At 44.1% G+C, this 12,805-nt stretch overlaps 1 long non-coding RNA gene and 1 other non-coding gene across 2 annotated transcripts in view; both read left to right on the top strand.

Moving 5' to 3' along the window:
• The window catches only part of LOC137219542 (uncharacterized), a 40,911-nt gene extending 30,798 nt beyond the window's left edge, over nucleotides 1-10,113 (top strand). The window contains exons 2-3 of the long non-coding RNA XR_010941165.1: nucleotides 9,336-9,572; nucleotides 9,957-10,113. This is a non-coding gene — a long non-coding RNA (uncharacterized lncRNA). The remainder of the gene's footprint in view (nucleotides 1-9,335; nucleotides 9,573-9,956) is intronic.
• On the top strand, nucleotides 9,619-9,692 carry TRNAR-UCU (transfer RNA arginine (anticodon UCU)). Its single transcript has one exon. It is a non-coding gene; the product is annotated as a tRNA-Arg (tRNA).
• Nucleotides 10,114-12,805: the final 2,692 nt, after the last annotated feature.

The following is a 12,805-nucleotide window of genomic DNA, read 5'->3' as shown; positions in this document are numbered from 1 at the left end:
GACTTAAGCAACCCCTCATTTCTTGTAGTATCTTACACAGAGCTATATCATTGCTTGTGCTGTCCCCTCTCCTTAGAATGCCTTTCTTTCTCTGTTTCCCCAACACACACATACACACACATGCACACGCACGCACACACATATGCATGCACTCTTCCCACTCTAACCTCTTTGGCTCAGATTCACAACTGTTCTTACTTTAAACCTCAGGTTAGGTCTGCAGCTCTAGAAAACTTTCTCAGGTTCTGCAGCCTGGATTAGTTTGCCCATATTCTTTGATATTGTAGGACGCTGGACCTACTTCTACAGTTGGGCAACATTTTTTTTTTTTTTTTGCGGTACGCGGGCCTCTCACTGTTGTGGCCTCTCCCGTCGTGGAGCACAGGCTCCGGACGCGCAGCCTCAGCGGCCATGGCTCACGGGTCCAGCCGCTCTGCGGCATGTGGGATATTCCCGGACCAGGGCACGAACCTGTGTCCCCTGCATCGGCAGGCGGACTCTCAACCACTGCCCCACCCGGGAAGCCCTGGGCAACTTTTTTGTTTTATGATTCTGTTTATTTTGTTTCTGACTGTGACTCTATCCAGGGCAGGTATGGTATCTCCATGATCTCTGTGTCTCAAATGCTTAGCACTTTCTTGGTATATAGTACATGTTTGTGGGTTTGCGAAATCAATAAATGGATAAATGAGTAGGTGGATGGCACTAACATTAGCTAGACTGGTGGATTATGAAGAGCAGGAGATTTATGGGGAACTGTAAGTTCAGATTTGTACATTTTACGATTGAGATGCCTGTGAGTCACATAGGGATGGCTGTTTCAAGGCCGCCAAATACACCAATCTGGCTTTCAGGTGAGATGTCTGGCTTTGAGATATGGGTATGGGAATTTTTAGCTCGTAGTTGGTAGTATGTGGTATGGTGCTATTTAAGATCATTCAGGGTGAAAATATGAGAAGAGAGCAAGGCACACTTTGGGAGAGTATTTTTGACCACAGCTCACAGAAAAAGTTAATTTTTATTGTGCCCCAGAACATACAAGCCCACACAAATCCATGTACATGTAACTAAAACAAAATTTTATGAACCGGTACATGGTCTTGTTAGAAGGTGATGCCCTCTGATATTTTCTTTTTTATTTTGTCCTGTCTCTTCCTGTCCCATCATTTCTTTTCTCTTCTATTTAATAATATGAAAACACTGCTAACATTCTGACTGGCACTCTGATAAACGCTGCTCTGTGGAACACTGATATTTAAGAAGGAAGAGGAGGGGCTAGTGAAGGAGACTGAAAAGGGGTGGGGGGCAAGAAGTAGGAGGCAAATTAGAAGAGAGTAGCATGTGTCACAGAAACCAGAGGAGCGAACATTTTCGAGAACAGAGGTGTGGTCACTAGCGTGAAATGCTGCAGAAAGGTGAAGTGAGACTATTGAATCTGGCGATTAGGGAGCCATTAGTGACTCTAGTGAGAACATTTTCGCATTAGCTACATTGAAATCAATCGTGGCATGGGTCGGGGATAAGGGAAAAACCCTGGGTATAAGCTCTTCTCTGTAAAAATGGAAACTACCTGGCACTGGTCTACTAAGGATTTTCTCATCCTTTATCTCATTTATTCCTTATAATGACCTTACATGGCATTATTGTGCGCATCTAAAAAATCAAATGAGTAATGCAAACCTCAGAGAGGTACATTTAGGTGCCCTTCGGTGCCCATCATCCCATAGTAAGTTGCAGAACTGAGATTCAAACCTTGGTCAATCCTGACTTTAAAGTCTGTAGTTTTCCAATTAGACCATTATGGTGAGTCTATTTTTGTAATTTTGGGTGAGTAATTTAATTTCTATGGTCATGAGTTTACTAATCTATGTAATTACGGATGGAGAGGGTTGACAAAAATTACAGACTACAGAAATAGAGAAAATAAAGAGCAAGCATGCGCCCACTTAGCATTATCAATTTAATCTTCAAATCAGTTTTTTTTTAAATTTATTCGTGTCATAAGAGCATGTGGTAAAAATTCAACTGATGCATAAGGTTAAAAATGGAGACAATTATTTTAAACTCTTTTTCTATTTTGAGCCTTCAGTAATTCTGGGAAGAGTTTATCCAATACTTTTGATTTTTTAATTTATCAGTTAAGACGGAATACTAAGCATGTTGGTCTTCCCTCCCCTTCCCCACACGCACTGCACAGGGATGATATTGAAGACTCAAGAGTGAATTGGTGACACTATAATAGAATAAAAAGGGCACTGAAGTTTATCACTGCTGTGCGTTATCTAAGAAAGTTGTTAAGAGAGCAAATCCTGAGAGTTCTCAGCACAAGGAAAAACATTAAAAAAAAATTGTATCTGATGAATGAGCGCTGTATTTGATCTAAGGATTGAATCTGTTAAAATGCTTTTCTCGCTTACCTGTTATTTGATGTATTTCATTAAAAGGTGTTTGATGTTTTCTGACTCCTACATTTTTGCACTAAAGTAGGAGTCAGAAAACCTAGAATTGAGTGCCAGCTTTGTGAATGACTAGTTGACTGATCTTGGGCAGGTTATTTTATTTATCTGGATATCAGGTAAATGTTTCCTGTGTTTTCACTTAAAGTAACTGAAAGGGGAGTGAGCCACTAAAGGGGAGCCCGTAGAGAGCTGCCTTACCCAATGCTGCTGTCTGTTTTCTAAGCACCATAGCCTCTTCCTCCGCCCTGTGGCTCTTTCCAGACCTGCCTGGCCCTTCTGTCCTTCCCTGGGCCACCACCCTGTGTATGCAAAGGCGGGGAAAGGTCTCAGAGTCTCACTTCCTGGGACAAATCTTACGGGCAGCCCGTGCCTATCAGCAGATCTCTTCTGTGGACAGCTGGCTGGAGCGGTGGCAGAAGTCAGAACACGGCACTGGTGGCTCTTCTGCCCCACCGCTTCTGAGCTGAGTGACTTTGGGCAAGCCACTTAATGTCTTTTTGTTTTAAAAGGTTGTGTTATTTATTTTTGGCTGCATTGGGTCTTTGTTGCTGTGTGTGGGGCTATGCTTCGTTGCAGTGCGCAGGCTTCTCACTATGGTGGCTTCTTTTGTGGAGCACGGGCTCTAGGCACACTGGCTTCAGTAGCTGTGGCACGCAGTCTCAGTAGTTGTGGTGCACGGGCTTAGTTGCTCCATGGCATGTGGGATCTTCCTGAACTAGGGCTCGAGCCCTTGCCCTCTGCGTTGGCAGGCGGATTCTTAACCACTGCACCACCAGGGAAGTCCCAAGCCACTTAATGTCTTTGATCAAAGTTTTTCTTTGTAAAAGGAGGATAACGATAATCACTTTTTCCACAATCTAGGGTCTGTTCTGATGATAAAATGAGATAAAGAATTCCAAAACCTTTTATCATCATTATGACTACTGTTAATAATGTTTCGTAGAATCGTAGACAGGTAGCATGAGGAAGGACCTTGAAAATTCAGCTACCACCTTTTAAAGGAGGAGAAGCTGATCCTGAAGGAGATTAACTGGCTTACTCAAGGTAAAATGCTTTCCCTTAACCTTGCTTTCATTGTGGGGACTAAACACTCTTTAGGACAGACTTTAGAAGGCCCAATCCTCTGTAGGCAGTGATGAACTGCTGTGTAAGGATAAACTGTGTATAGATGTTGCTATGGTTTGTCAAACAGAAGGTCCTTATGTAAGAACAAGTTTAGTTCCTGGGATTGAAACTTTCATGGTTGTACTTTTTTGTTTAATTAAACCGATGCATTGTAAAAGATGAATGCCTTTTTTGTCTGGCCATTGTGGAGCCTGCTTTATTGTGTTCACCTCAAGGTTCCTTCCAGGCTGAAAGGGAAGTGGAGCTGAGGTAGGCGAAAGAGAAAGGAAGCTCAGTTTACTCCTAGTATTAGGCAAATCCAAGGTTCTTGAATCCCTTGGCCAATGACTACAGAATAATTGGCCTTTTAAGGATCCATCTTCTAATTCTTCAGCCTCTGTCCTAGAGCATCTGCCCCTTTAAGGACCAAGGGCCCCATGGTCACTGTGAAGATTAAGGATCCTGGTTGCCAGCCCATCCCTCTGGTAACTCAATGCTGTGGGGATTAGCAGGGCCCTCTTCAGGGTCTCTCAGTTTTAAAGCCAGTGGTGCACGGAGTCCCAGGCAAAGAAGTAAAAGAGACACAGGTGTGTTGTAGAGACTGGAAGATTCCAGGATGTCTGGAGGTGAACATGGTGAAGAAGGGAAGGACCAGCAAGTCATTCTGGACAACCCTCAGAAATCTGGCACTGTATGGACTGGGGAGGAAGAGATTCAGAACAGGTACTATAGACTGAAGATTTAAGAAGGAGAAGAGATCTGGGCTGAAAAGATGGGAGGGAAATAAAGAGATCTGGGGAATGAAATCTAGAGGAAAGAAAAAGCCTGAGGATGATGGAAAGACAATACCAAGACTCTGGAGCCAAGTGACAGAGTATTATGATTGAGGGTGAGGGTCGAGGAGCTTGGGGGCCTGCGAAACTCAGAAAGTCTTCAGGGTGGTGGCTACGGGGACAGAGACAGAGAGGAGCAGTGGGCTGAATCTGGGAGAGCCCAGGCACAGTGAGTTTGGGCAATATAGTTCTTAGGATAGATGAATCCAAGTGCAGATGAGAACAGGTAGGAAAATGGCCAAGAAATTGAGCCTTGCAGGGCATAGGGACTGGGTGGGAAAGGATTAGGGAATGTCAACTGCAGAATGTGGGAAGAAGTGAAATGAACATGGCTGAGGAGTGGTGTGGGCAGAGGGGGAAGGGACATTTTAAATCAGGAAATGACTAAGGTTGATGTACCCTGAGGAAGAAGGAGAAATTGTTGGAGATGATGAGAAGAAACTGTAAGAAAACACAACGGGGGAGTTAGTACTGAACACACAAGAAGGGGATGGCTTGGGGTTAGCAACGGAGGCATAGAGACACTGGATTTTATTTTATTAAATTAAAAAAAAAACTTTTTAAACATCTTTATTGGAGTATAACTGCTTTACAGTGGTGTGTTAGTTTCTGCTGTATAGCAAGGTGAATCAGCCATACATATACATATATCCCCATATCTCCTCCCTCTTGCCTCTCCCTCCCACCCTCCCTATCCTCTAGGTGGTCACAAAACACCGAGCTGATCTCCCTGTCCCATGTGGCTGCTTCCCACTAGCTATCTATTTTACATTTGGTAGTGTGTATATGTTCATACTACTCTCCCACTTCATCCCAGCTTACCCTTCCCCCTCCCTGTGTCCTCAAGTCCATTCTCTATGTCTACGAGACCCTGGATTTTAAAAAGAAGAAAAGGCGTTGAACTAGAGAGGAAATACCAGAAATTAATTCATTTTGGGGGGAACATTTTCCAGCAAATTCCCAGAAAGATCTGGTGGGACATATCGACTCACTTCCTCTTCTTTTGTTAGACACTGCTAGCTGCCTCATCTTTTTTGACCAAACAGAGAATTCATATCCTTGGAGACATGCCATCTTGAACTTTGTAGACAGTTTCCTAGAGAAGGTTGAGAAAGATGGGAGATAGAGGCAACCAGGAAAGGGATATTCTATCTCCAGATTCTTTGGCATTATTTAGACTCCCGTAGGAGGTTGACCCTATGTGGACTCCATTGTGACCTTGACTAGTCATTGGAAGTCCAGCCCATTGTCAAGATAGGTTGGTTCTAGGTCTACCTTTGGGGAAGCTTGAGAGGGCTGGGTAACCCAATGGGACTGGGCTAGACCTGGAATGGTTTCTGAAAGTTGGATGTGATGATTAAAGCAAAATTTGCTCAGTATTTGTCCTCCTTTGGCTTGATCTCAGGCTCAATTATTATTTGGATTAACTCACTTCTTTCTGCTTAGATAACAGGAAAAAGATGAGGATGGAACAAGCAATCTTGTCAAGCTCCTTGACTGAAGAAGGAAGGAAATAGAAGGCTTTAGGAACATAAATGCTTTATTATCATGGGTTAGAAAAATGCATGAGAGGAATAGACAAATGACATGGAGCAAGGCCCCAAAAGGATGCAGTATCTGGAAAAGAACTCAAGGCCTTTTTCCAGCCTTATGGATATGTCCCTGCTGCCCTTTAAGGGATAGGGAGTTAGGAGCTGAGCATCTGTTACTTCTGCAGAATGGGCCTAGCCCCACAGGCCTGACCTTGCAAAACACGTTTCTCAACCTCTCTGGGAGGTGCTGACAGGAGGAATGAGGTGGGCTGACTTGTAGGGGTGAAAAAGTAAGAGGGAGCTTTTAGTCATTAGGGACACTAGAAAATGGTATATGGAAACCACTTCTGGAGGATGTGTCCACACAGATGTGAATGAATAAGGTTTGGAACATTGTGGGGACTGAAAGATGAAAGTATGGTGTTTAAAGGCTGTGCTATCCAAATGACTATTACACTGTCTTACTCCATCTAATATCTCTTAGTATTTAAAACATGGACTAGTTGGTATAAGTACCTTTAGGGAAGCTGTCAGCAGGACCACAGTAGGATGTGGGATTTAATTGTATTTGTTTCCGGGCCAATGGGAGAATTTATTTTGGCATTTATCATATGTATCCCAGCAACACTTTGTGAATGAAATAATGTATGAGCATCACCAGTGTGTCTGTGGGGTCAAAGGGTGGTATTCAGTTAGAAGCATGAGTAATGCTTGAGTCACAGATCTTTGGAGAATTCAATCAGTACAAAATTTCTTTTGGAAGGAGAATGTACTCATCTTCTTAAGGGTTTACATAAACACAAATGACATACCTAGTTTAAAAGAAGAAAAAAGATGTACTCTCTTTAATCATTTTGAATGGCTTAACCTTATCTTTCCTGCCCCTTTAAAAACTATCACTTTCTTTGATTGTTTCCCTTCTTATTTTTAAGTTAAAAACCTAGTTGAGAGACAGTATTCACACTTATCAAGAAGCTTTATCTGATTTATGGATGTAAAGTGAAATAACAGATGTCAGAGGGACATTCCTTATTTGATAAAAATCCTTGGACAAAGTGCAAGGGTATTTTTATTGATACAGATTGTAAGTATAAGGGGTCCTGGAAAGACTCTTGTTGAGGAGGGGTGGGTTTTTTGCTAGAATGGAGAAATTGCTGTGGGGGGTGAAGGAAAAATAAAGGAAGGGTATTTAAGAGTAAGGAGGCAATCCAGGCAAGATAGTCAAGAATTATAACTCATGGGACAGAGGAAGGAAGGGGACAACGGCGTGTACCATGAAGTCTCAGATCATCTTTCTCAACAGCATTTTTTTATTGCCCTCAGTTTATAAGGAGGAAATGGAAGATAGAGAAGATAAGTCATTTTCCCAGGGTTTTGAAGCAAGTAAGCTGCACAGCTTGCTACTGAAGCTGGATCTTTCTGTTTCCAGAGTTACGGTCTTGGTGTGAACTTGGAAAATTGACACCTTATTTGGTGGGTAATAAGACTGATTCCATCTTTTCCTGTAAGTCTTTCAGAGTAGTTCCTAGATTAGAATTTGCCTACAGGATCCTTGAGGGCGGGACCATGTCATTATTATCTCTCATCATTGTATCCCCAGCCCCAACTGAGAACATTACGAACAGCGAATGAAGGTCCTGGAGGGAGTTGGAGAGCTGGGGCTCTTCATTCAGGTTGTGGAGAACACATGATCTCTTAGGGTAGTGAAGCTTTGGGCAGAACTTGGGACTGATAGATTTCTTGGGTATAGGGCTATATCGTTATGAAGAGCAAAGGATGTGTGTCGTGTCTCAGAGAACATGGACAGAGCCTGGTGCAAAGTACCTTGAGAACCTAGGCTTTCCTATTCCTTGTGCCCAAGGGGTTCATGGCTGGCCTAAGGGTTGAGCTTCCCTTTACAGGCACACGGATCTCCTGGTGAATTCCTTGACTAGCACCTTGCTACTAGCCACTCAAAGTAATACAGTCTCTGGCCAGCATGGAGTTCTGTGTGTCAGGTTCTTGGAGTTGTCTAGGGTAAATGTATTAAGAACGGCCTATAATGAGCCTCCTTGCTTTAGGTTTGTAATATGCATAATCTGTTTCACTTTTCTGAGCTCCTATCTCTAGGTCCTAGACGGAAGGCAGGCTTGATTGGAGTGGCTGTTTTTCCCCAGGTGTTAAGAGTCTTCCCCTTGCATCCCAGCCTGACTGAATCACCTTGGTCCGTTCTCTCCCAGATCCCATCGTTGGGGCTATAGGAACAGGTAGGGAGGTGTGAGATGTTGCACTAGGATGTAGTCTGAGAGTTAGAAGAGCCCTTAAAGATTCCTCTAATTGAAGCCATTCATATTGTCATATTGTTCTTCACTTGGCCATCACCTAGATCTGGAGTTATAATCGGAGTCAGTTGGCAGTGCCCAGAGCCGTGGGCCCTAAGAAGAACACACTGAGGGAGCACGAGGGGAATCTGAGCCAGCGCTTTGCTCTTATTGCAACCTTTTGAGTGGGAGTACGGTCCTCAACACTGAATCAAAGTCTTTAGATCAATGCATTGTCCCCTGATGTATCTGGGAATCAAATAAGATAAAATGAGCTGAAGGTGAGGTAAGAAGGGCTTAGATTAGACTTTCAGAAGGACTGGCATAGTGGAAACAGTGATTATGGCATTGTCTTCTCTAGGAAGCTTTTAAAAATGGGAACTGTGTTATTGGGTCTGGGCTGGGTATGGAGGTCTTTATGTATGGTTGTGGAGAGATGGTCAGTTTGATTGTCCTGGGACACCTCTAGCAAGCCCAGACAGCTGAGAAATCCTCATTCTTTAAATGAGACAGTCCTGGGAGGAAAGAAAGGCAGACTTGGAGTCGGGGAAGGTGGGGGAAGGGAAGCAGGTATTCGTGGAGGGCTGCTTGAAGACCATCTGTATTTCATTACAGAGCTGCCACTCTCACCCTCTTCCCTGTGTGTGCCCTCCCTCCCTCCCTCTCACTTTCTCTCTCTCTCTCTCACACACACACACACACATACACACACATTCACTGCTGCTCGACTCCACTCCCATCCTTAATTCTAGTGAAGATGCTAAAGAAACGTCATATCAGACTCCCGTTACCTCTTCCCCAGACTCGACAGATACAGCTCTCAAAGCTGAGAACTGGACCAGTCCCCTGGAGCCCAGCTTCCCTGCTAGCCGCTGCTGCCGTTCACACTGTTTCTTTACGGAGGCAGCTCCTTTGTCTCAGGGATCGAGGGTTTTCCTGAATCTCCCAGCTTTGCCCAGCCCCTGTCTGAGAATAGCTGGAATGGGATGAAACCACAGCGAGGGAGAGGGGTGGAGGTAGAGAAGGCTTCAGTTTTCTCCGCTGGGCTGGGTGCGCTCTGCTTAATTAGCATGAGAATAGAAAGGCATTCTCCCTATCCTCCCTTAGGGATGGAGAGGAAAGAAGAGCAAAGGCTGTAGCTCTGTCCTACTCCATCAGAGATTCTGGGACTGGGAGAATGACCACCTTCACATTTCTCCAATCCTCTGAGGACCCCAGGACCCACGGTATTGAGAAAAGCTTTGATGGAGCCGGCTGGTAGATCTCCACTCCAGATTTTCCAGCTGTCCCTGTCCCCCCACCGCTCAGAGAGCAGGATGCTGAGATGGCTCGGTGATGCAGAAGGTATGTGCTTTTTCAGTTCTGGTGCTGATGCTGTGTGTGTGGTGAGGTCTCTGTGGCGCAATGGACGAGCGCGCTGGACTTCTAATCCAGAGGTTCCGGGTTCGAGTCCCGGCAGAGATGGTCACCTGGCAGGTGCCTCTTTTATTTTGTATGCTGTCATGCTAGGTCGATAATTATATTTATTCCTTCCTGGGGGCTCTGGGAAGAGAAAGGAAACCCCTTTCCTTGGGAATCCTGGACCTCCCCTCTTTTTCTGTCTCCTCCCTCTTTGTTCTTTCTCTGTTCCTCCCTTACTAATTTTCATTGTCTAATGAAGGCTCAGATGTCTGCTGCATCTCCCTGCTCAGCCTGACTGACACAGCCTTTGAATCCTTTGCTTCATAGAAAAATCATTGGCACAGAGGGATGGAGACGCCTGGCCATAGGTTTTGGAACCACTATGGTTCCATCCCTTTACCTCCGAGAAAACAAAAAGGCAGATCGTCCCATATGCTGATGAGGAAAGGTCCAGTTGTGCTCCAAGGTGACAATCACCTTGACCAAGGTGGGTCAGGAGATGGATGGGGTCATGCAGAGGATGATTTCTTGTGATGTCTTTGTTGGCTATACTTTTGTATTCCAAAGGGTGGGCTTTTTGTGCTAATGTTCATCACTCACTTCCTCATCTACAAGGTGAGATGTAATCATTGCTCTTTGTCTCAGTAGAATAAACTACACAACAGCATGCTAATTACCAGCAGCAGACAAACTTGTACAAGAAAGTCAAGGTCTTAAATGCTCTTTACTGTGAAAAGTTTGTAGCCTTTCCTGATTGCAGGACAAAGTTGGAAGTTTGTATCTGAATGTTATTTTCATAATTCCTGGTTTCCAACAAGCCTTTTTCTCACCACCTCTCTCACCCTGCATCCACTTCTGCTGTCTTTCCCTATCTCATCTAATGGGCCATATTCAGCAAGATTGGGAGCTCGGTCAGATTGGTTTTCTGCTTTGGGCTGGTCCGGCTCTCCCTTTCACATTGCAGCCTCTAGTCTATTAGCTAGAGGGAGCCACCCAAGCCAGGAACTGACCTCTACCTCAGGTGAACTCAGGAAACCTGAGAAGACGCACCTCTCCTCCTGACTGCTGGGGAGTCAGCATCTCTCCCACACGGGACTCTGGATGGGCGACCAGAGGACACAGCCAGCCGTGCACTCCTGCTCTAAGGAAGCTGGGGCGGGCTGAGAGAGGAGAATCCAAACCATGCCAAGAGGTGGGGAATTGATAGGGCAGACAGGAGGGCACTGGAAGGAGACTGATGTTTTTTAAGCCTTTAGGACACACGCATGTTTGTAGCAAGTTGAAACTCCTGAAATTCTTTTGAAGTAGTCTGGTACTTTAAAGGGACTTAGGATTCTTGCAGTAAGAACCAACACAGCTTTACCTTCCTGAGTTACTTTGGTAGAACACCAATTCAAATGTTAACTCTTTCCTACCAGCCCCATGGATATGCCCTTTGGAGGATACTGGTGTGGACCTGAAATCCCTGGGCAGCCCTTCTGGAGCCCATTTTTAGCTCTGTTTATCCTAGATATTTTTGCTTAAAGGTCAGGCCTGAAAGGAAATTGGTCTGTGTGTCTGGATGGGGGTGCGTGGCGGGAGGGCATGTAGGGAGGAGGTTTAGAGAAGGGGCATATCAGAGTTTTCCGCCTTAATTCAGAATACTACCTACATCTTTCTAGCCCCCCCGCCCCTGCATCATTCTATTAAAATTGTGCTGCTCAACAGTAACAGTTTTGAAAAGTAAGAGCGTTGTTCCTCTGTCACTGTTAAAGTTTGGGGTAAGAGTACAGGTTCATCATGGCCTACTCTAAGGTTTTCTCAATTCTAGAAGCTTTCTAGGAATGTAGTTTTTATGAAATTGTGGGAACTGGGAGGGAATGTGCCCAAGTAGGCAGTAAATTGAGATTTGTTCAAGTGTTTGATCAGGGTGGAATGTAGGCTGCTCCTTACGTGAAGTTCTATACCAGTGAGAATTAAACCCCACAGATAATCCCCCAAACTTATTTTAGCCAATGATTTCCATTTTCTAACTTAGAACCAGAAGACCTTGGTTTAAATTGCAGCTTTACCAAGTTTCTAAACCTCTCTGAACTTTAATTTGCTAATTTATAAAAACAAAATGGTACTATCTATCCTCCACACATAAAAATGAATGAGAAAATCCATTGTACAGCTCTGTACAAGTATATAGGCTCTGTTAGTTTGGGGGTTGCCTTTGTCTCTCTCCTCAGCATGTGGGAAAGATGCCTGGCCAGAGAGTAGGGAAATGAAAGGGACTGAATGATCATCTCCTGCCTGGAACCTCCACTGTGGCTGTATGCCATCAACTGGGGCTGATGCTGACTTGTGCCACCCTAACAAAGAGGCTGGGATGGACTTTCTAGCTAGTGGAGTCCTTCAGAGGGCAGATGGTCCCTCTGTGCCTTACATGGGTAGTTTCATCTCAGCCAGGTAGGTAGAGGCCCCTGCTGGCTACACCACTGAAGGGAAATAAAAGCTTCCACTTATTCAAACATCATCAGCCTTTAGCTCCCTCAGCCTCTGAGGGGTGATGTTTTGGGGACTTGAAAAGGACATCACCAGCACTGGCAGCAAGATTTTCCACATTGGTAAAAATTCCTTTATATGTGATAACAACTTTTTTCCTAACATATGAGAGATAACTTCTAATTTATGAATATCATAATTATTGTATTTTAAAGATACTCAGAATATAAAATAGAAATGGGTGTTTTTTTTTTTTATAAGCTCATTTCACTGTAGGACGCAAGTGCTTCACAGGTGCTGAAAATGATCATTAATTACAAAGTATGCAGGCAGGCTATGTCTTATTTATTATTCTGTTCGCACTGCCTGAAATATGGTTGGCATTTGATGGATATATTTGAAAGAATGAATGCTTACTTAGACTGGCTATAAATTATGTAGATAGGAAAGAGAAAGAGCCGTAGCTCCTAGGGATCAGGAACACAGGCGATATCTTCATGCATTAATTCATTCACTTTACAAATATTTATCAAGTGCCCACTTTATGCCATTTTCCATGTTGCAGGCACTGGGATCCGAAATAGCATTGCCCACTTCCCTCATGGAATGCATATTCCCATGGGCCAGATAAAGAATAGATAGGTAAATAATATTATGATAGATTTGTAGGTAGGGATACCTGCTGGAGGAACTAATGATTAAAGATA

This window comes from Pseudorca crassidens, chromosome 2 (genome assembly GCF_039906515.1).
Source record: "Pseudorca crassidens isolate mPseCra1 chromosome 2, mPseCra1.hap1, whole genome shotgun sequence".
In the NCBI taxonomy this organism is placed as follows: Eukaryota; Metazoa; Chordata; class Mammalia; order Artiodactyla; family Delphinidae; genus Pseudorca; species Pseudorca crassidens.
This window is presented reverse-complemented; position numbering and strand designations above follow the sequence as displayed.